The sequence below is a fragment of the Lytechinus pictus genome, chromosome 7, assembly GCF_037042905.1.
Source record: "Lytechinus pictus isolate F3 Inbred chromosome 7, Lp3.0, whole genome shotgun sequence".
Taxonomy (NCBI): Eukaryota; Metazoa; Echinodermata; class Echinoidea; order Temnopleuroida; family Toxopneustidae; genus Lytechinus; species Lytechinus pictus.
This window is the reverse complement of record NC_087251.1, coordinates 32,860,422-32,883,461: the sequence shown is the minus strand read 5'-3', so window position 1 is coordinate 32,883,461 and position 23,040 is coordinate 32,860,422.

Genomic DNA, 23,040 nt, shown 5'->3' with positions numbered 1-23,040 from the left:
AGTCGCCTACCCTGCACCCTTGCCCTCCTTACACCACACATGAACATTTTCTCCAATGATATGATTGAAATTAAATATATTTTCTGACTTCAATATACGGGTATCAAAAATAATTTTCGGAGACTATTAACCCATTTTTTGTCTCACCTGCATTGCAGAGTGAGATTATAGGCGCCGCTTTTTAGACGGCGGCGGCGGCAACACCAAATCTTAACCTGAGGTTAAGTTTTTGAAATGACAGCATAACTTAGAAAGTATATGAACCTAGTTCATGAAACTTGGCCATAAGGTTAATCAAGTATTACTGAACATCCTGTGTAAGTTTCAGGTCACAGGATCAAGGTCAAAGGTCATTTAGGGTCAATGAACTTAGACCATGTTGGGGGAATCAACATCAAAATCTTAACCTAAGGTTAAGTTTTTGAAATGTCATCATAACTTAGAAAATATATAGACCTAGTTCATGAAACTTATACATAAGGTTAATCAAGTATCACTGAACATACTGCATGAGTTTCACGTCACATGACCAAGGTCAAAGGTCATTTAGGGTCAATGAACTTTGGCCGAATTGGGGGTATCTGTTGAATTACCATCATAACTTTGAAAGTTTATGGATCTGATTCATGAAACTTGGACATAATAGTAATCAAGTATTACTGAACATCCTGTGCAAGTTTCAGGTCACATGATCAAGGTCAAAGAACTTTGGCCACGTTTGGGGTATTTGTTGAATTGCCATCATATCTCTATAAGTATATGGGTTTAGTTCATAAAACGTGGAAATAAGAGTAACCAAGTATCACTGAACATCTTGTGCGAGTTATAATAGTTTTCAAAATCAGCACTTCTGCTATATTGAATCGCGTGATGCAGGTGAGACGGCCAGAGGCATTCCACTTGTTTTAATTTCACATTCTATCTTTTTTTTAATTTAAGCCCGTGATTGCAACATCATAAGGCTCTTCCATAAATCATACATACTGTACATGAATGTGAACACTCTGCTATTATCAAGTTGAGCTGCTAACGTGGTTTGCACTGATTCTTCTTATTTCAGATTGTTCAAGAGTCAAGACTTTTGAAGACGTGACGCCATGGACCTGGTTGCACCTGGCAAGGGAACTATATGACCATGATGACAAATTTGCTACCGCAGATCATATTCCAATTAGTATATCAATTCATTTGGGGCACTTGCCTGGTCACATGAAGGCTGGTTCGAATAATATTAGAAAAGGGAAGATAGATTGGGTGAGGATTAATGATAGTCTCAAAGATGAATATTGCCGCCGAACTGAGTTAGGGTTTAATAAAATAAATTTGGTGTCTGATGCCTTTTCTTGTAATGATCCTAATTGTACAACTAGTGGTCACATAGGTGACTTATGTAATTTGTATAACAGTATTGTAGATGTTTTATGTGATGCAAGTGATTGTTTGTATAAGTTTAAAAGGGTCCAGGGACATTCAAAGCCTGGCTGGAATGAACATGTTGCACAGCTTCACTCACAGGCTCGAGAAGCTCTTTTGCGTTGGATAGAGGATGGCAAAATTAAGAATGGCCCTCTCTTTGAGTTGAAAAATAAGGCGAATGCGCGATTTAAATATGCTTTACGTTTTGTTAAAAATAATGAAAACACTATGCGTGCGGATTCAATTGCTAGTAAACTGCAGAATAAGAGTTATAATGATTTTTGGAAAGAAATCAGGTACATGAATAATAGTAAATCACCCTCACCTACAAACATTGAAGGTGTCACAGGAGATAATGAAATATGTGAACTATGGAGAAAGCACTATAAGGATCTGCTAAACTGTGTTAGAAGTGAAAAGTTTTTAGTTAACAATGTTTCTTTTCATGATGATATGATTGTTTCCCCGGAAGAAATTGTAAAAGCCATTACGAAGCTTGATGGCAATAAGTCATGCGGGTTAGACGGTATAACTGCAGAGCATTTAAAGTATGCTAACTCCAAATTAGGTCCTTTACTTGCTGTATGCTTTTCTGGTTTTTTAATTCATGGAATACTACCCGATAGTATGCTATCTGTTATTTTGGTCCCTGTGTTAAAGGACAAAGCGGGCCGAATTGCTAGCAAAGATAACTATAGACCAATTGCGTTAGCGAGTGTAATTTCTAAAGTCTTGGAGAAGATAATTCTGTTTAGGTTAGAAAAATATATTTCAATATGTGATAATCAATTTGGCTTTAGAGCGAAACATGGAACTGATATGTGTATTTTTGTTCTAAAAGAGATCATTGCGAGCTATCAAAAGAGAAATTCCTCAGTGTTTTTATGTTTTCTTCATGCCTCCAAAGCATTTGATAGAGTCAATCATGGAAAACTCTTCCAAAAAATGTATGATAGGGGGATACCAAGTTATTTGATCAGGATATTAATATATTGGTATGGTAACCAAACTATGATGATTAGATGGGGTAGCTGCCTATCCGACTCGTTTACTGTTGTTAATGGTGTTCGACAAGGATATTGTCTCCATACCTTTTTAACTTGTACATGGATGACTTATCTGTGAAATTGAATGATTGTAGTACTGGCTGTTTAGTTGGTTGTACCAAGATTAATCACTTGATGTATGCTGACGATCTTGTAATTTTTAGTCCGTCAACTGCCGGGCTGCAGAGTTTGTTAAATGTTTGCACTCAGTTAGGTATGGATAATGATGTCAAATTTAATGCGAAAAAAAGTCATGCTATGTTTGTTACTTGTAAAGATCATAATAGATTAGTGTTTCCAGATTTCTATCTGTGTGGCACCAAACTTGAAGTTTGTAAGGAGACCCGATATCTTGGTCATTTTTTCACAGAGGACCTATGTGATGATAGAGATATTTATAGACAGTGTCGCAAACTTTATGCACAAGGAAACACACTGTGCAGGAAGTTCCATATGTGCTCCCATGGAGTAAAGATTGCATTATTTCGAGCATATTGTACACCGTTGTATACTGCACATTTATGGTGCAGATATAAAAAGAGCAGTTTAAGGAAACTTATGGTAGCCTATAACGATGCTATGAGAATGCTTCTTCAGTTACCTAGGCACTCTAGTGCTAGTAGAATGTTCGCTGACGCTCATGTACCTTCATGTCAAGCCGTTCTTAGAAACCTAACTTTTAAGTTTATTGAGAGAATTGACATTTCTGAAAATGCTATTGTAAATATATTGGTTAACCCCTTACAGAGCTGTACGAGGTACACCTCGGAACTGTGGAAGCGTTGGTATGACAATTTGTTAGCAGAGTCATAAGTAATTAGTGGTCTACTAATATTAGTCTGTATCTTTGTCTTTTTCGAGACAAGTTACTCATTTTGCCATATGTAAATATTTCCATTGTACTGTTGTACTATTCACTTACTGCTTAACAACTTGTTTTAGGTATTCATTGTTTGTTCCTAGTTATTAGTGTGATTTGTTTTACCCCTTTTTGACTGTTTATACTTTATTTGTTCTTTGTTTATTCCAGTATTATCTTTGTATGTTTGTCTTGATGTATATTACATGTATGTTATTTGTTGATATGGACCTCTGCATATGCAGCTGTGTCTGGATTAAAGCCTTGAATTGAATTGAATTGTTCACTGACTTAAGTATTCTCTAAACGCTTTGTAAAATTAACAAAAGTACTCATTTTCATTTTTCAAAGATAATAATCATTATATTGATATTGTGAATACCTTTTTATGATTTTTATCATAAAATTATTATAATGATAATGATGATAAGTCATAATACAAAGGAACAATAAGTAGAAAAGAAGGCGACAAAGAAGGAAGAGGAGAAGAAGATTATGAAGAAATAGAAGAGGAGGGGTGGAAGTGGAGAAAAGGAGAATAAGAATAAATTACTTCACTGTGAGTTCCTCTTCATGAAATCTTACAGAAATCTTTCTCTTTTAAATGGAAATATTTATTAAGCATACAAATGCGATATAGTTATTCATGTTTTTTTTAAATGTATTATGTGTCATGTTTGTAGTTGTACACTTGATTTAGGTATTGTATTAATTTAGGATATGAATAATATATTTCATTTGAATCGACACTGTAAAAAAAAATAGTTGAAATGACTGTATAAAATTGTGGCAAAAAATTACTTAAATTTTTTCCAGTATTTATGAGTTTGGTAGTTTTAAGTAAAATTTACTTTTTTTTCTTTGCATCCATTTTTACTCAAGAAAATTAAGTTACAATAACTTAATTCAATTAAGTAAAACAATCACTAAAATATTTGAAAAAATCAAATGGGGGAGTGGACTTTCGTGATTAAAAAGTCCGCTCCCCCCATCGTCCCACTTTTAGTGGCATCATTTTCATCTTAGACATCTTTTATCCAAATATTAGACTTTGTGCATTGTCACTTACCTGTACATGTATAGGTACTGACAGATATTTATACGCGATCGTTTCATTCATACAAATAAAACAATGAGAATAATATAAGCATTTTCCGAAAACCTAAAAAGAAATCTGAAATTTTCTGCTAAATTTAATGTTGCTCAATCTTTAATTCAACAAAAGAATAAAATGCACACCCTTATCCAAAACAATTTCAAACACAAATAGATAGGCCTATGACAGTAAAAAAAAAATGACTTGCTCTAATGAATATTCATGCATTATTTCAATAAGGCGTTAATTGAAAATATAAGTACATTCAACATGATTTTATAAGTAATAATCATCTTTGCCTAATTAAGTTAGATTCACTCAATTGAAGCAAGCTAGCAGTACGTGAATTTTCTTAAATGTATATTGAACCCAAATAAATCAAGTAAATTAAAAGACAAGTTGAAACTACTTTAAAAAAGCAATAAATAATTATGAATTATAATTTTGAAAAGATTATATTGTTTTACAAATTTTGGTGTGTATTTATTTTAAAAGTAATAAATTTACACAAAATGTCATTCTTTTTGCTTCATCTCTTTGTTTTGTTGCTTTCAATGAATCGGGAGGAAGAGGGGTGGAGTTAAAATATGATTTGCCCCTCAGAACACACGTTTCCCTACTAGAAATAGTAATTAATATTTGTAGAAAATTGTAGGATTATTTTTTTATAAACTCTGAACCCAGGTAAAAAAAAACAGTTGAAACCAGTTGAAATTTTAACTGGTTTCAACTGGATTTAACTGGGACCAGTTGAAACCGATTGGCACAACTGGTAAACTCCCATCATACCAGTATATTCCAGTTGAAACCAATTGTCCCAACTGGACATGCTGAAAACATACAAGTTGATTCCAGTTGAAACCAATTAACTATACTGGTATAAATTAGTACACCAGTTAATACCAGTTAAAACCAATAGGCCTTGCTGGTTTATCTACCAATAGATTCCAGTTTAAAACCCATAAGCCAAACTGGACCATTTGATGCCAGTTGGAACCCATAACTCAATGGGTGCATATACCAGTTAATGCCATCTTAAACCCATTAACCATACTGGTATATCATTTAACCAATTGATACTAGTTAGAACCAATAGGCCTTACTGATATATCTACCAGTTGATTCCAGTAAACACCCATAAACCAAACTGGACCAGAATGTACCAGTTGAAACCATAGACCTCCCATATCCACTTGAAACCCATTAACCATACTGGAATATCAAACCAATTGATACCAGCTAAAACCAATAGGCCTTACTGATATATCAACCAGCTGATTCCAGTTAAAACCCATAAACCAATATGGAACAGATTATGCCAGTTGAAACCCATAGACCTCCCATAACCCACTTAAAAAACCCATTAACCATACTGGAATATCAAACCAATTGATACCAGTTAAAACCAATAGTTGTCCCATGAATTGTCAAATTAGAAAAATAATTGATTGAGATGAAGATTTGAATTAGCAAGGGCGAGAAATGAAAAGGAAATATCATGAAAAAATTTGAAAGATCCAGATATGCAAAAATTACACTGTATAAGGAATAATGAGAGAAAGAGAGAGAGAGAGGCGAGGTGAATTAGAAATAGAAAAAAGTAGAAATGTGAAGAAGTCATTAACAGAGGTAGAGAGATGTATAGAGAATTAAAGAGATAAATTTCAAGAATGATAGTGGGCCAACCTCGGAGGGTGGAAGATAATGAAATGGAAAAATATGATAAAGCATTTTTTGGGGAGGGGGTTGGTTACATTTAATGAGAGATAGAAAGAAAATGGCCAGGTGCTTAAAGATGAAAAAAATATAAATGATGGGTGACAGAGGCATGGATCAAGGGATACAGGTGGCATGAATGTGTCCCAATTTAGGCACAAGGCTGTGATGAGTAGTGGCCCCTCATATGCACTCCTCTTGAAATTTGGACAATAAGTGGGCATTTTTTTAAAAGTACCCCCCCCCCCATCGCCCCATCTTGGCCAGTTTTGGGCAAGGAAAACCGTATCTCTTTTATTTTTTTCTTAGCAAAAAACAATAAACCAAACCATCGGATTAGACCATTGTTCTGAAGTGAGGAACATTTTTATTTAGGCCTATTTATTTATTTATTTATTTATTTATTTATTTATATTTTATGTCAAATATTTTCTTGACGAAATTGCCCCACTGTGCTTCCAAATGTGTAACCCTCGCCCAAACTGCTCAGGCAAGAGGGTTCCATGACACGATTATAAAATAGACAACTGAAATTATATAGAATTAAAAAAATAATGAATAAATGATTACAGGGATATATGCATAGTTGTCAATCGGAGTTAATGGTTTGGGGATGACTGATATAAATATTGTTCTCTGCAAAGGAGTTTTCTTTTAGTTTAAAGGGGTGGCTTCAGGAATTTAAATTTTTATAGGGCAGACATGGTGTAAAGGGCAAAATTTCAAAAAACTGCGAGCAAGCAAAATTTTGGGGTAACTTAAACTAGAACTATCAATGAAGGTGATTAATACCCCTGCCCTACGCCGTTATCATGGCAACAGTTTCCAACACATGGAAAAAATATATTTATTGCCCATCTTTACCCAAGATCTACATGTATGTGTGATCAAGTCATGAGAATTGCTGATGAAGTAGTTTGAACCTCAAGATTTTTGCCTAATTTTGGACATATTGTATAATGTTACCATGGCAACACGATTTCCGACACATGCAAAAATATGTCTTGTACATCTTTACCTCGAGGCAAATGTGTGAGCAAAATTTCATGAGAATTGGTTGAAAACTAATCAAGTAGTTGGAACCAATAGATTTTTACCTAATTTGGGGCCTATAATATGTTGTAACCATGGCAACACAATTTTCGACACACACAAAATATGTGTCTGTCACACCTTTACTTCTAACTTAATGTGTGAACCAAATTTCATGAGAATTGGTTGAAAATTGATGAAGTAATTAAACCTGAAAATGTTTTACCATTTTTTGTCATATAGTATGCCGTTACCATGGTAACATGATTTCCAACACACAAAATATGTTTTGGGGCTAGGGGGAATATCCAACTTCCAACACCAACGCCAACACCGGACTTGAAATCAGCCAATGTGTGTAGCAAACTTCTTGTTTAATCACATCTGAATTAAGCACAAAAGGGGCGATTCTAGACTGAAAGTCAGAGTTATTAGCATTATTTTGGGAGGGAGGGGTGGTGCTTGTAAAATATGTGACGTTGATATTTAAATTATGATATTATTCTAAGGAAAATGTCCTATCCTCAACGAAGTAAACACATTATAACTATTAAGCTTAGGCCTAGTTTTGGTTATAAAAATAAGGGAAATATTTATGATTGTTAGTTTTTCAAATATTGAAAGAATACATCATACGCTATCCAATGACACAAAAATTATTTCGAAAGTCCAAGTAAAACTCAAAATATCATCAAATTACAGAGGGCATAATTAAAAAAAAATAATCGTGAAATTACCCTTAAGTCACTTCTTGCGGAAAGCCGCCGCTTATGTCTTGATTTTAATCACAACATAAATTTATGTCATGATTTTATAGCGTGATTTATGCTGTATGACATAAATCGTGACATAAATCATGACATAAATCAATACATAAACTTTTATGCAACAGGGCCCAGAATTGTTTTTTTTTTTCAAAACCACTTGCTCGCTATGGCTATGCTTTGTCGCTGAGAAGTAAAACCTAAATCAAAATATCTATCTTATAATTAAAAATCACTTTAGAAAGCCTTTGCTCAACTTAATTTCTACAAACACACAATTACTTCACGCAGTTCATAATCTCATTTTAAAAATACATGAATCTGTTTGCACAAAAACTCATTTTGATAAATGAGTGCCTTTTGGCGTTGACCCCCCCCCCCATAATAATTTTATGCTGCCCCTGTCCCAGGGAGTGGAGAAAAACATACGTTGAGAATGCCAGGATCAGATGACCGTGGTAATAATAATTATTGCAATGTAAATCGCCTAGAAAAATTATGGATTATGTGTACACAGGTAACTATATCATTATTTTAATATGTCTCTATCATGAAATTATTTTTGTTTTAAATGTACAAAGGTTAAATTTTATTATCGCTCAGTCCCCTCGCTCACATACATTTTACCATGTGTGATCTATGCCGCCTAAGTATTGTTAGTTCATTGTTCTGGATATCGTAAGTTTGAAATGCCTTGGCCTCGAGGTTTTAAGGCCTTGGCCTTGGGTTTCCATGCCTTGGCCTTAGCCTTGGCCTTTGGTATTGAAGCCTTGGCCTTGGAGGTTTGAGCCTTGACTACAACACTGAATAGCCGACTAATGCCATGGTTAACTTCGAACTGGTTAATTCCGAACTTTACGTTTAATAAGGATTAGACAAATGTTAGCTTATTTGCCATGGTTTGTCTAGTCCGTATACGCGCCCATGGTTTGTCTAGTCCGTATACAAAACCAGTCCTAGATCTAAAAAATATTATCTTAGTTCGAGTCTAGTCTCTAGATCTAGATCTAGACTCTGATCTACGCTGTATCAGCATGGAACCACTAGTGAACCAAGGGGGGGGGGCAGACTGCCCCTCTGACAACTGACTCAGGGAACGTGCCCCCCCCCCCCTTTGAGAAGCCAAATTAATAATTTGTAGTGTAAAAATGCAATGAAAAAGACGTATGTCCCCTCTTTTGAACGTGAAGATCTTTTTTTTTTTTTTTTTTTTTTTTGGGGGGGGGGGGGGCTTGTCACATTTTTCGTGGATGAAATATCCTCCAAAAATTTGTCCCCCTTTTGGAAAATCCTAGGTACGCCAGTGCATCAGTGGCGTAGCTACGGGGGGGGGGGGGGGGGCTGGGGGGCACGTGCCCCCCCCCCTGAAAAAGCAAGGACCCCCCCCCCCCAAGAAAAAAATCCTAGCTACGCCACTGCAGTGCATAGAACGTATTCTAACGTCAGGCACAAACTAACGTCAGTGATCTTGATCCCTGTCTTCACCCCAAATTAAGGATTTCTTAGCTGAAAAAAATTTGACAAGCAAAAAAAAAAAGATCTTCACGTTCAAAAGAGGGGACATAAGCGCATTTTGACATTACAAATTAATTTGGTTTCTCAAAGGGGAGGGGGGGCGGGCACGTCCCCCCCGCGCGCCCCCCCCCCCCCCCTTTGGTACACTAGTTTGTTCCGTGCTGATACAGCGTAGATCAGAGTCTAGATCTAGAGACTAGACTAGAACTAAGATATTTTTTTTAGATCTAGGACTGGTTCTGTATACGGACTAGAATTATTAAACCATGGTAAATAAAATCAAACGTAAATTTCGGAATTTACCGGTTCGAAGTTAACCATGGCATTAGTCGGCTATTATTATTAGTATTAGGCATTAGACAGGTCCAGATTTGAGGTAAAGTTAATGCGCTAGCCTAAGCTAGCCCTAGCCTAGCACATGTCTTGCCATTAATGGCAGCTAGTTTGATAAGTGTTTAAGAATTGGATATATATACATAGATCTAAGCCTAGGTAAGGCCTGTTACAACCGATAATGTCGCACCAACGCATAATGTCGCAGCAACGCATAATGTCGCAGATTGCGACATTATGCCAAGAGCGTCCAACGCATAATGTCGCAGTCAACGCATAATGTCGTAGTTTTTCTAACGCATAACGTCACATGTCGCAACGCATAATGTCGCAGCAAAGTGTCAACGCATAATGTCACATGTCGCAACGCATAATGTCGCAGCGGTATTTTCTTCAGGACTCGAGCTACAGATAAGATATAAAATACGCTTTCACTAAGTATTTTGAGTCACGAGAAAGATAATTTGGAAATCAGGATTACTCTTTGTATGGATATTCATCGGTTTATTGCCATTTCGTCTACTGCCTTTTCCCCACTATCGCATGGTCTGATATAATTTCGTCTCCCAATAGTTAGTCAACAACTATCAACATAGTCCAATAACCATTTCGTCTAATTACCATCTCGTCTAATAGCCAGTTGGTCTAATAGCCGTTTTGTTTATTATCATTTAGTCTAATTGTATTTTTTTTCAATTGGTCCAATATCTACTTTGTCTACTCTCATTTCGCCCACGTTCCATTTGGTCTAATTTGGTCTAACTTCAGATGGTTCGCTATCACTTTGCCTAAACCCATTTCGGCTAACAATCATTTGGTATCGTTGCCATGGGCAGCGCGAGCCGAAAAAATAGTATCAGATCTAAGAACATAACAGGACACTCTTTTAATGTTTTGTAAATCGTAAAATGCATGGGTAACTAGGTATCTTCCTAGATTAATGTTAATAATGCGAGCAGAAGTTTTGTTGATATTTTAATCGGAAACTGGATAATTCAAGCACGTTATAAATATATAGAACAAGCTGCGTATCTCAATAAACTTGCGTGCTGAGTGCGCGTTTTTTTTTTACCTAGAATTTAGGCATTTTGAATACATGTTTTAATCATTTCATTTATTTCCGTTTCACAATGTTGTATATAATGAACATATCATTAAAAAAAATATATATAACATAACATAACATCTTATAAAACATAATAAGGCCTATACATTTAATAAACACAATTAATAACATTAAGCTGCCTTAAATATGTTTTTTTTTTTGTATTTTAGAGTAAAACGGAGGGGCTGCCGAAAACAAGCAATGCTTGTATGTGAGGCCAGCGCTTAAACTTAGTTTCATTACTTAATTTTACACAAATGCATAAAAATATAAAGCGAGAGCGAAGCGCGAGCTAAAAATACTTCATATTCCAGTCCGAAAAGTGGTAAATTTAAGCACTTTTTCAAGCACTATGCATGAACATTCTGAAGTGGATGTGGACTCGAGCACGAAGTGCGAACGAAAATGTTAGCCTATATAGTACATGGTGATTTTTTTGTACCTGGTTGCTAAGAAAGCATGAATACTTGTAAGCAAGGAACCAGAGAACCGACGACTTAATGTCCTCTCCAAGGGACCTGTTAGGTATAAAGACTATTATGCCTTACCAAGGGACACTAACGCACCAATTAGGAATCAAAGCATGTCACCGGAATCAGAAACCCCCGTTTTACCGACTGAGCTATCGCGCCTCTTTTGAGACATTAAATTTTTTTTTTTTCCAAGTCTTCACCTCACCCTATTTTATTCACTCTTCTGTCTGCTCTTATTTTTCCTCATTTTCCCTCCTCTCTTTCCCCGTTTTTTTCTATTTTCTTTCGTTCCCCTTCCTTTTTCATGCGGGGGGGGGGAGCCGGGCCTTTCCCTGGATCCGCCTGTGCCCTGTCGGCGGATGGTAAAGGGTTTTTTGCACTCGCGAGCTGATCTGAACCACAAATCAGGAGTAGTACTGCAACAAGTCGGCAATGATACATATAGTCACCGTAGAGGTCTAGTGCCAGTAGACCAAATATGGTTATAAGATGAAATGAATATGCCTATTGGACGAAATGATGATTGGACGAGATGGTGATTGGACCTATTGGTGATTGGACCCATGGCAACGATACCAAATGATTGTTAGCCGAAATGGGTTTAAATAGACAAAGTGATCGATAGCGAACCAACTGAAGTCAGACCAAATGGAACATGGACGAAATCAGAGTAGACCAAGTGGTTATTAGACCAATTGGCTATTAGACCAAAAGGTAGTAGACGTGGCGATATTGGACAAAGTGGATATTAGACCAACTGAAAAAAAATACAACTAGACTAAATGATAATAAACAAAACGGCTATTAGACCAACTGGCTATTAGACGAGATGGTAATTAGACGAAATGGTTATTGGACTATGTTGATAGTTGTTGACTAACTTATGGTAGACGAAATTATATAAGACCATGCGATAGTGGGGAAAAAGGCAGTAGACGAAATGGCAATAAACCGATAAATATCCATACAATGAGTAATCCTGATTTCCAAATTCTCTTTCTCTTGTCTCAAAATACTTAGTGAAAGCATATTTTATGTCTTATCTGTAGCTCGAGTCCTGAAGAAAATACCGCTGCGACATTATGCGTTGCGACATGTGACATTATGCGTTGACACTTTGCTGCGACATTATGCGTTGCGACATGTGACGTTATGCGTTAGAAAAACTACATTATGCGTTGACTGCGACATTATGCGTTGGACGCTCTTGGCATAATGTCGCAATCTGCGACATTATGCGTTGCTGCGACATTCCGGACCTTTCGTTTGAGGACGCGCACGCTTATTTACGACGTTAGTTGATTTTGGAAGAGACTTTTTGGGCCCGTCATCATGGTCGTCCTGCAATGCAAATTGTGTGACATGAGATTTTTTTTTCGTTTCGCATCTGCGACGGAAACATTCAATATGCGTTTCGTGTGCAAAATTTTGGTTGCTACTATGGTAACAGCGATATATCTCATTGAGGACGACGTTCCAAAGCCACATTTGACTCCTCCTAGAGCTCGAGAGGCCGCCCGGGGGGCCCACTTCCATTGATTAGTGGATACCAGGAGCGACCACGCGTAAAAGGGGACAGAGTGGGCAGGTACGTTACGTATAGGCCTATGTAACGTTATAAGGGTGTCAAAACGATGTTTAAAATGCTGACAAAAAAGGGATATCCATTACTTGTAGGGTTTCACAAGCTAAATTCTTGTTAAGAGATGCATTTTCATAATCTGGAAAAGAATTACTTCCCAGCTTGTTTAGGGTACTTTTCGAAACCCCATGGTCGTGCCTGGTATCCACTCATTAATGGAAGTGGTCCCCCCGGAATTTGAATCTAATCCCCCATTTCTGGGGGAAGTAAAACATAATGCCCATTACATCGTGTGCGAGAGGCATATCGTTTGTGTAGAAGGAATAAACAAAATAAACAAAAGAAACAAAAAGAAACGAGTTCAAACGTATCACATAATGGTGTGCACATATCAACTCACGCGAAATGTTCGGCTGGAGAGGTTGATCTGACCCATGAAATCAATTGCCAGTAATACACCAATAATCCACAATAAATGTAATATCGATTCGATGGACTGTAATGATCTATATCTAAGCCTTCATTCAGTAAGTTTTTCCTCACTCAATATGTACTCGATTTGTTTGAAAAACCACTTTCTTATCCATGTCATAATCTATTTTAGGTCTGCATTTCGAATATCTCAGGCCATCAGTCGTAATATACATGCTATGTATGGTGCGAGTGTCGCAGAAAAGGATTTTGCACACGAAAAGCAGATCTGTAGGGCCTGTAACCCCCCTGTAACACAAAGTTTAGCATTGATTGTAGAGCAGTTTTCTACGTTTGATTCTATTGACTATAATGCACATTCAATCTTAAAAATCAAGTGTATGATTAAGCGTTAACTTTTGTGTTAGGGGACCCTAATATTAGCGTCCGTGAGGATTGCGAAAGGTCCCAATTATCGGTTGTAACAAGGCCTATGTAACTATGTAATACCCTTTTTACACAGGATTTTCTTAACCCCGGACTATCGCTAACCCCGTACTATCCTTAACCCCGTACTATTTTTTTTCCTTTTTACACATGCCAAATTGTTATTGCTAACCCCGGAAAAGGAATGCTAGCTTTTTACACACGAAACTCGCTAACCCCGGACTAGTGGTTTTTGTCGATCATTCGTAGTACAAGTACTTCACTCGTACCATTTTACACACGCTACAATTCCCTTAACCCCGTACTATAGGTGGGGCCAAATTGCCATTTAGCCCCACCTATAGTACGGGGTTAAGCTTAGCCCACTTTCGTTTTACACTAGCGATCTTAACCCCGTACTATCGCTCTTAGCACCGCAATTGCTGGGATAACCCTGCTTTTTTGCAGGGCCAAATAATCCCGTACTAAAGGTGGGGTTAGCCCACTTTGCAAAAATGCTGTGTAAAAAGAAAGTGGGCTAAGCTTAACCCCGTACTATAGGTGGGGCTAAATGGCAATTTAGCCCCACCTATAGTACGGGGTTAAGGAAATTTTAGCGTGTGTAAAAAGGGTATAAGCTAGGTACCGGTAATTTGACGATGCTAATTCATTCTGAGCAACTGTACGTGAATGCTTACGACGGGCACTGGTCGAGGCAAAGTCCACGACCTATTGGCAGAGCAAAAAAAGGGCAAGGGAAAAACCCGGGGAAAAAGAAAGGAAAGAGAGGGGAAAATAAGAGGATGAAGAACTTAATTAGTGAATAAAATAAGGTGAGGGGACGACTAAGAAAAAAAAAAAAAAAACTTTCATGTCACTATATAACGTTTTCGCGTTCGCATTGCATGTTTGATGAGATATAGGCCTAAATGAGATTCTTCCTCAATAGCCTGATATGGAGCTTAAAATATCCAGTTTTGAAGTCAATATACAAAACATATTTCAACTCCGACATCGAGCTTTCATTAATTTGTTTGATTTATATATAAATTGATTTTCAAAAAGTGTCCTGTAAAATGTCTGTTTTATTGTCTCAGTATCAACATTTCTATGCTCGCGTTATTTGATTTGTCAGGTACCTATATTCTCTTCGTGTTTTCCATAAAGTTCTCAAAATATCCCTTTCAGGTTTGATTATCAAAATCTATGAGCCAGCGCTGCGCGCTTGCATTTTGATTGGTGAGTAATGCATACCTCAATAATTTCCTCTATAATAATAAGCAATTCTATAACAAACTTCTTAAATTCCCTTTTTCATGACATCGCGATTTGCGCTCTCATTAATTTGTTGAAAATATATTAACCCATGCATCCTATTTATAATTACAATATACAAAAGTGCTTAAAATCTCAAGTTTTCAGGAATTAATATCAACAAATTTCGAGCTGTCATTGGCTTATTAGATTAATAAATACAAACAATAAAATTTCATGAATTCCTAATAATTAAATTGTCCTTTTTTTCAGAATGGAATATCTCGCGCTTAGAAAGAGGAATAGATTAAGAAAGTCATCATTTTCATATGATTAAAAATGTCCTTAGAATGTCCAGGTCCTAGATGGATAAAAATAATAAGAGTATCAGCATGCGCTTCGCGCTCTTATCATTTATTAAGAGCGATCCATAATATCCAATTCACAATTTTCATACATAGTGCTTGAATTAGTGCTTATTTATTGACCCTTTTTCAGATATGAATATCAAATATTTTTAGCTCGCGCTTCGCGATCACATTATTGATTTTCATGATAAATAATAAATTTAGAATGCCCAGATACTAGGTATAAATCTTAAACACACGCACGCATGTTTATTGAGATACTCAACTTGTTCTTTATTTAAAACATGCTTAAATTATCCAGTTTCAGAATAAAATTTTCTGCTCCCGCTTCGCGCTCACATTGTTGATTTTGGATTCCAAATTACCCATTCTTTTCATGAATTACAAAAAATGAATAGAGTGACCCGTATTTAGGTCTAAATCTCTTTGTTTTTCCGCTAATGCTTCGCGCTCGCATCGTTTAGTTATATGCCTATCCTGCCCATGACTATAAAATATGCTTAGAATTTCCATATTTTAGGTTGGAATATCAAAAATTTTCAGCTCGCGGTTCGCGCTCGCTTTATTTGATTATTGAATATGTATCGATTTACGCCTAACTACAAATAGTCCTCATCAAGTCCCTTTTCGATGACAGTTATCTACGCATTTGTTCAGGATCACAAACATTGCCCATCAGTGTTCGCTATTTAAATATGGCTTATGAGATTAATATCTTTTATAAGAATAAAGCAAAGAAGTGACTGTTACGAAGAAACAAACAGAAATCATCTTAGAGTGGCCGATCGGGGAAAAGATTGGTGATTTTTTTTTCACCCCCCCCCCTTCTTGGCGAAAGCTGGATCCGCCCCTGAATTTAGGCCTACTTCAGCACCCCCAGCCAAAAAATCGTTCCCAGGGCCCGGGGGGGGGGGGTCAGTCAAAGTACACATGCGTGACCAAAAAATGCGTTTAAAGGGGTGGGTTTTTTCAGTTTTGAAGGGGGCAAGGCCGGGCGCCTGGTTTTGGAAAAATGGCCAATGGTCAATCGCGGGGTCAAACGTATTAAGAATATTTTTCCCAAAAGTTTATTTTTAGGGGTCATTTTCTGGCGACAACTTGTTTAGGGATCAAACTGTGTAAATGAAGCCCGCGAAAATTTGTTTAGGGCGTAGTGTTTTGAAATAATTTGGGCACGCATGTGTGTATACAGCAATATTTTGACCGGCCTCCCGGGGGCAAAAGGGGCGAAAAATGAGAAAAGGGACCAGTATAGGGAGGGGGTGGGGGAAAGATACATTGGAAAAAGAGAAGAAAAAATTAATATTATACTTCCATATAATTTTTTTTCACAAGTTGATTAAATCGGCTAAACAGCTATAGGCCTACGTGTATCTCCTATATCTGTACAGTCAGGCTCTACAGTGCGTCTAAAAAAAACTATACACTTTTGAAATGGCTGCCAAACAAAAAATATGTCACCTTGGGGAAAAATACCTATATATATGGAAAGCCAATAAATTAAACTTTCAAATGACACCAAAAAGTTGGAAAACTATTCATGCGTGAGTGAGCACTACACACTTAAACAAAGGGTATGAAAATTAGGGTGGGCAGGAATTAGCCTTCCAATTTCTTTCAGTTTTTGAGAGGCGAGTCCCTTGGAACTTGCAAAGTTGAGGGTGTTGTGATAAATTAATGATCAATCATTATTAATTTAGGTTCTTAGAGCTAATTTCAAGAATTATCATATTTAAATTTAATGCATGAGTGAACATGAATTACATTTTTAGTGCATCATTTTGACCTTTTCACGTGGATCTCAGCAATGTGTTAATGGGAGTCAGAATAGGGATGAGATATGAGGTGGGGGAAGTAGGTTGATGGGACAAAGGCCAACAGAACACTTAGCCACCCTCCCCCCCCCCTCTCTCTCTCTCTCTCCCCCTTCCTCCCATCCTGAGAGACTAGCCTTTGCTAGGGCGAGCAGGAATTAGCCTTCCAGTTTTGTTTAGTGGTGAGTCCTTTGGAACTTGCCAAGTTAAAGGTGTCATGCCAAATTATTGATAAATTGAGATCAGTTTTTGGTTTCTAATTTAATAATAATGTGGTTCTTATATAGCGCATTTCAGACCTGAAAGGACTCTCAATGCACTTTACAAAAATAAAAAGTATACAATATAAGGAATTACTTAGAATAGCAATTGGCAACAGCAACATTAATCAGTTACATACATGTATGGCATAAGTATTTGGAAAGGCCTAGTTGAATGCTTCATTAAAAAGAAATGTTTTCAGTTGTGATTTGAAAAGTCCAGGGTTATTTCGTGATCGGAGAGTACTGGGGAGGGAATTCCAAAGGATTGGGGCACTGTAGGAGAAGGACCTTTCACCATGCGTCTTAGTTCTTAGTCTGGGAAGGAGTAGTTGAGTTGATGATCTAAGTGTCCTAGAGGGGGTGTATGGAGAAACAAGTTCAGAAATATATTGAGGGGCAAAACCATGTACAGCATTAAATGTTATTAGAAGGACTTTGAAGCGAATTCGTGATTTGATAGGTAGCCAGTGAAGTTCTTTGAGGATTGGGGTGATGTGGTTGTGTTTCTTGGATCTGGAGACAAGTCTTGCGGCTGAATTTTGGATTCTTTGGAGCTTTGCTATATCTTTGTCCGGGGTTCCGTACAAAAGACTGTTACAGTTATCAAGAAGGGAAGATACAAAAGCATGAATGAGGATCTCAGTCACATTCTTACTAAGGTATGACCGAATCATTCCAATACGTCTCAGAGCAAAAGAGGCCTTGCGACAAACAATATTTACGTGTCGGCGCATGTTCACATTCTTATCAAAAATGACTCCCTGATCACATACTGAAGGAGATGGCAGAACCTGGCCAATCATTGATGTCAAAGGGAGAGGGAGAGCCTCCTGCACTCGTCTGAAAGGAGATGAAACATGAAGCAACTCCATTTTGCTGTCATTAAGTTTAAGATGATTGCTCACCATCCAGTTCCGTACTTCCTGGAGGCAGATTTCCAGTCTCCCTACAACATTCTCCCTTTCCGAAGACTTTAAGGAGACGATAAGTTGTGTGTCGTCAGCGTAAATCATTGTAGAGAAACCATGTGCCTGAATGATGTACTGAACTGGCGTAGTGTAGCAGATAAAGAGAATCGGACCGATTACCGATCCTTGAGGCACGCCCCACCGCAATGGTGTTGAATCTGAGGTGTTGTCTTGAATGCGCACTTTCTGCCCTCTTCCAGACAAGTAAGATGTGAACCACTGCAATGCCATACCAGTCACTCCAAATCTGTATTTCAGTCTAGAAAGCAGAATCTCATGGTCGACCGTATCGAAAGCAGCCGTAAGATCAAGAAGGATGAGCAGAGCCTCGTTCCCATTGTCTAGGAATTGAAGAAGGTCATTATGTACACGTAGTAAGGCAGTTTCCACACTGTAGTGTTGACGATACACCGATTGCCTAGATGGGAGAAGAGAGTTACTAGCCAGATATGATGTAAGCTGCTGACTGACCACACGTTCGATCACTTTCCCAAGTAGCGGGATGTTTGATATCGGACGAAAGTTCTTCAAGTCCTCAGGATCTAGATTCTGCTTTTTCAGTATTGGTGTAACAACAGGGACCTGAGAAGCGGGGGTGCTGGGGGTGCTGAAGCACCCCCAGAAATTATCCTGGGGGTGCTGCGTGTATTATTTTCCATAGGCAGCACCCCCACGAAATCAGGTTCCCCCTGTATTTTTTTAAATATGTTATAATGTACATAATTATCACATCCGACAATCGAAAATCATTTACATAGTCGTTCACATATTCCAATAACATCCCTCCTATAACGCGACTCAATCAAGCTCCGGCACTCGATACAGACGTGGTCGCGCGCGATACGGGAGGGACATGGCTGTGATTGGACTTGAAACTTCGAGGGTTTTATGCCGAATCAAGTGTGCGCGCGCCCGTGTTTTGTAAAAAACAATTACAAGTCAGACAATAGAAATCAAATTTCACAGTCTTTTTCACCCTGCCCCCATGGCCCTTGGAAGCGGGGGTGCTGGGGGTGAAGCACCCCAAATTTTGGGGATGCTGCATGTGTTATTTTTCCATAGGCAGCACCTCCTTGAAATCTAGTGGTAAGTTGATGAATGACAGACCCTTTTTCAGATCGGAATATCAAATATTTTCTGCTCGCGCTTCGCGCTCGCATTATTCATTTTTTTAATTAAAAAAAATGTATTTACAATGCCCAGATACTAGGGCTAACTCTTAACACGCGCACGCATGTTTATTCAGATACGCAGCTTGTTTTGGGGCTACTCCGGGCTGAAAATATTTATATCAAATACAATGTTACGAAAATCTGATAACAAATAGTTAAGTTATTTAATTCTAAAGTTTAGCAAAAGTTTATGAAAATGGTGATATGCATGTCGTCATGAATATTTAATAGGTGGGTTGACATAGGCGGAAATCTGTCCCCAAAGGTAGGGGGACCAGGGCCTGGAAAATTTGACAAGCAAAAACAATTTTTTAACCCAAAATGTAAGGTCATTTAGTCCAAAAGGTATTATTTCGATTGTGAAGTGATGTATTTTTCTCCATGAAAGACCCCCCCCCCTACTATTTTTAGTTTCTGGGATTTCTGCCCATGCGGGTTGAAGATATCACATCCCCACTATCTTGTTTCTTGTGTTATTACATGGAATCAAAATTGTTTCATTTTTTTATACCAGTGTAAATGATATGTCTCCCTTATGTATAATGAAAGACTAAATCAGTTGTCAATTCAACTGTTTTTTGGTTATTGAAGGGAAAATATTAAATAAACCTAACTTTATATAATAAAATACAAAAAAAAACAAGTGGGGATATGACATCATCAGTTTGCTCATTGAATATAAATGAAGACATGCTTAAAACTGTTTCACCGGAATAATGCTAATCTTTAAAATGCTTAACTTTGATATTCCTTGTCGGATTTTGATCATATCTTTATTCTTATGCTCGTCTGATTTCTCTTTATCTGTTCAAACCATATTAAATTCAGTGTGGAGTTTCAGATCAGAATATCAAAGATTTTCTGCTCGCGCTTCGCGCTCACATTATTAATATAAGAATATATCCAATTACCCATCTTTTTCTTGATTTACAAAACGTGAATAGAATGTCCCAATTATATATGTAGGTCTGAAATCTATTTTGTTTATGCTCGCGCTTTGCGCTCGCATCAATTGTATAGTTATATACCTATCCTGTTCCATGATTAGAAGAGTGCTTAGAATGTCTCGTTTTTTGGTCGGAAATCTCAATTTTGATTCCGCACGCGCTTCGCGCTCGCATCAATTGTATAGTTATATACCTATCCTCTTCATTATCAGAAAAGTGCTTAGAATGTCCAGTATTTAGGTCGGAATGTCAATTTTTTCAGCTCGCGCTTCGCACTCGCATTATTTGATTGTTGATATATGTATCGTCTACATGGATAACTGCAAACAGTCCTTATAACACTTCCCTCGATCAGACCAGAGCGTATATAAAAAATATCTGCTCGCACTGATCACGTTCGCAGTTATTATTTGTTACATACGCATCTTGTTCAGGACCACAAACATTGCTCAAAATGTTCAATTTTTTAGGACAAAATACATGAATTTTCTCCCCCAAAAATCGCTCGCGCTTCCTTCGCGCTCGAGTTATCTAATTATACAGTGCGTCCCAAAAAAAAAACTATACACTTTTGAAATGGCTGCCAAATAAAAAAATGTAGCACTTTGGGGAAAACAATATACATATATGGAAAGCCATTAAAGTCAACTTTCAAATGACACCAAAAAGTTGGAAAACTATTCATGCTTGAGCGAGCACTGCCCACTGAAACAAAGGGTATGAAAATTAGGGTGGGCTGGAATTAGCCTTCCAATTTATGTCAGTTTTTGAGAGGCAAATCCTTTCGAACTTGCAAAGTTAAGGGCGTTGTGATAAATGAATGATCTACCGTGACCAGTTTTGGTTGCTTAAGCATTTTTTTATTATTAAATTTAACTTTAATGCATGAGTGAACATAAATTACACTTTTTGGGCAGCATTTCAACTTTATCATTTGGATCTCTTTTTGGGCAGCATTTCAACTTTATCATGTGGATCTCAGCAATGTGTTTATGGGAGTCGGGAGAATAGGGGATGAGATAGGACTTAAGTGGGAGAAGTAGGTTAATGGAATAAGGGTCAACAGAACATTCAGCTCCCACCCCCTCCCTCTTTCCCGCCATCCCCTTCTGTTGAGAGACTGATGGCTATTGTCATGTACGCATGTAGTCCAGAGCAGAATGATGATTTGATTATTAATTCTGAATTGGGGCATCAACTTTTTCCTATCGATCATTTAATCAACAATTTATCAGTAAATCAACTCATTCAATGTGCAATGTGATCAATCAAACATTCAGTTTTTTTCAATAAATTACTTCATTAATCATCATAATCATTAAATTTCTTGGTAATCATTCAATAAAAAAAACTCAGCCACCGGTCACTTGGCGGCAGTTAAGTTTTGAATAGGCTACAATCCAGGAAGTGAGACAGAGAGAGAGAGAGGGGGGTGGGAGGTGGAGAGGGGAGGGTACATATGATTTTTTTAATTTGTAAAAGGACAAACAAAAGAGGAATGCCCTTTTAACCAAGTCTTAGCATATCCCGCCCTGTTGCTTGTAACAGGTACCATCACATTAGTGACTCTCACGAACACACTTCTGAGGTCCACGAGATGAATATGCTACACTAAAATTACAATTCCTGTTCAGTCATGCATTACATTTCAATTTAGTAACTCATGAAATTTGCCTAAGAAACCAAAACGTATCTCACTCATAAATTGCATAACACCCTTAGCTTTGTAACTTCCAAAGGACTAACCTCTAAAAAAAACTGTAAGGCTAATTTCTGTACAGCCTAGCCAAGCTTAGTCTCTCAGGAGGAGAGAAGTGGGGGGGGGTAGAGATGGAGGGAGGAGTTGCTAAATGTTCTGTTGACCTTTATCCCATCAACGTACTTCACCCGAGGAGTAGGTGATATCTCCTTGCTTCACCTACCCCCCCCCCCCCCTCTTCTCCTGACTCTCATGAACACACTGTTGAGATCCACATGATAAAGACAAAATGCTGCACTAAAATTTGCAAATCATGATCACTCATGCATTAAATTTCAATTTAATAACGCGTTAAATTTTCACAAACAACAAACTGATCACATCTGATCTTTAATTCACAAATAACCCTCAACTTTGCAAGTACCAAACAAAAAAACCTGAAAGAAATTGGAAAGCTAATTCCGGCCCACCCTAATTTTCATACCCTTTGTTTAAGTGGGCAGTGCTCGCTTAAGCATGAATAGTTTTCCAACTTTTTGGTGTCATTTGAAAGTTGACTTTATAGGCTTTCCATATATGTATATTGTTTTCCCCAAAGTGCTACATTTTTTATTTGGCAACCATTTCAAAAGTGTATAGTTTTTTTTTGGGACGCACTGTATATCTTTGTTCTTTTATAAGAAGAAACCTAAGAAGTGACTGTCATATATATGTATATATATATATATGTGGGGGGGGGGGGGTTGGGTGTGTGTGTGGTGCCATTAGAGGTGTGTGTGTG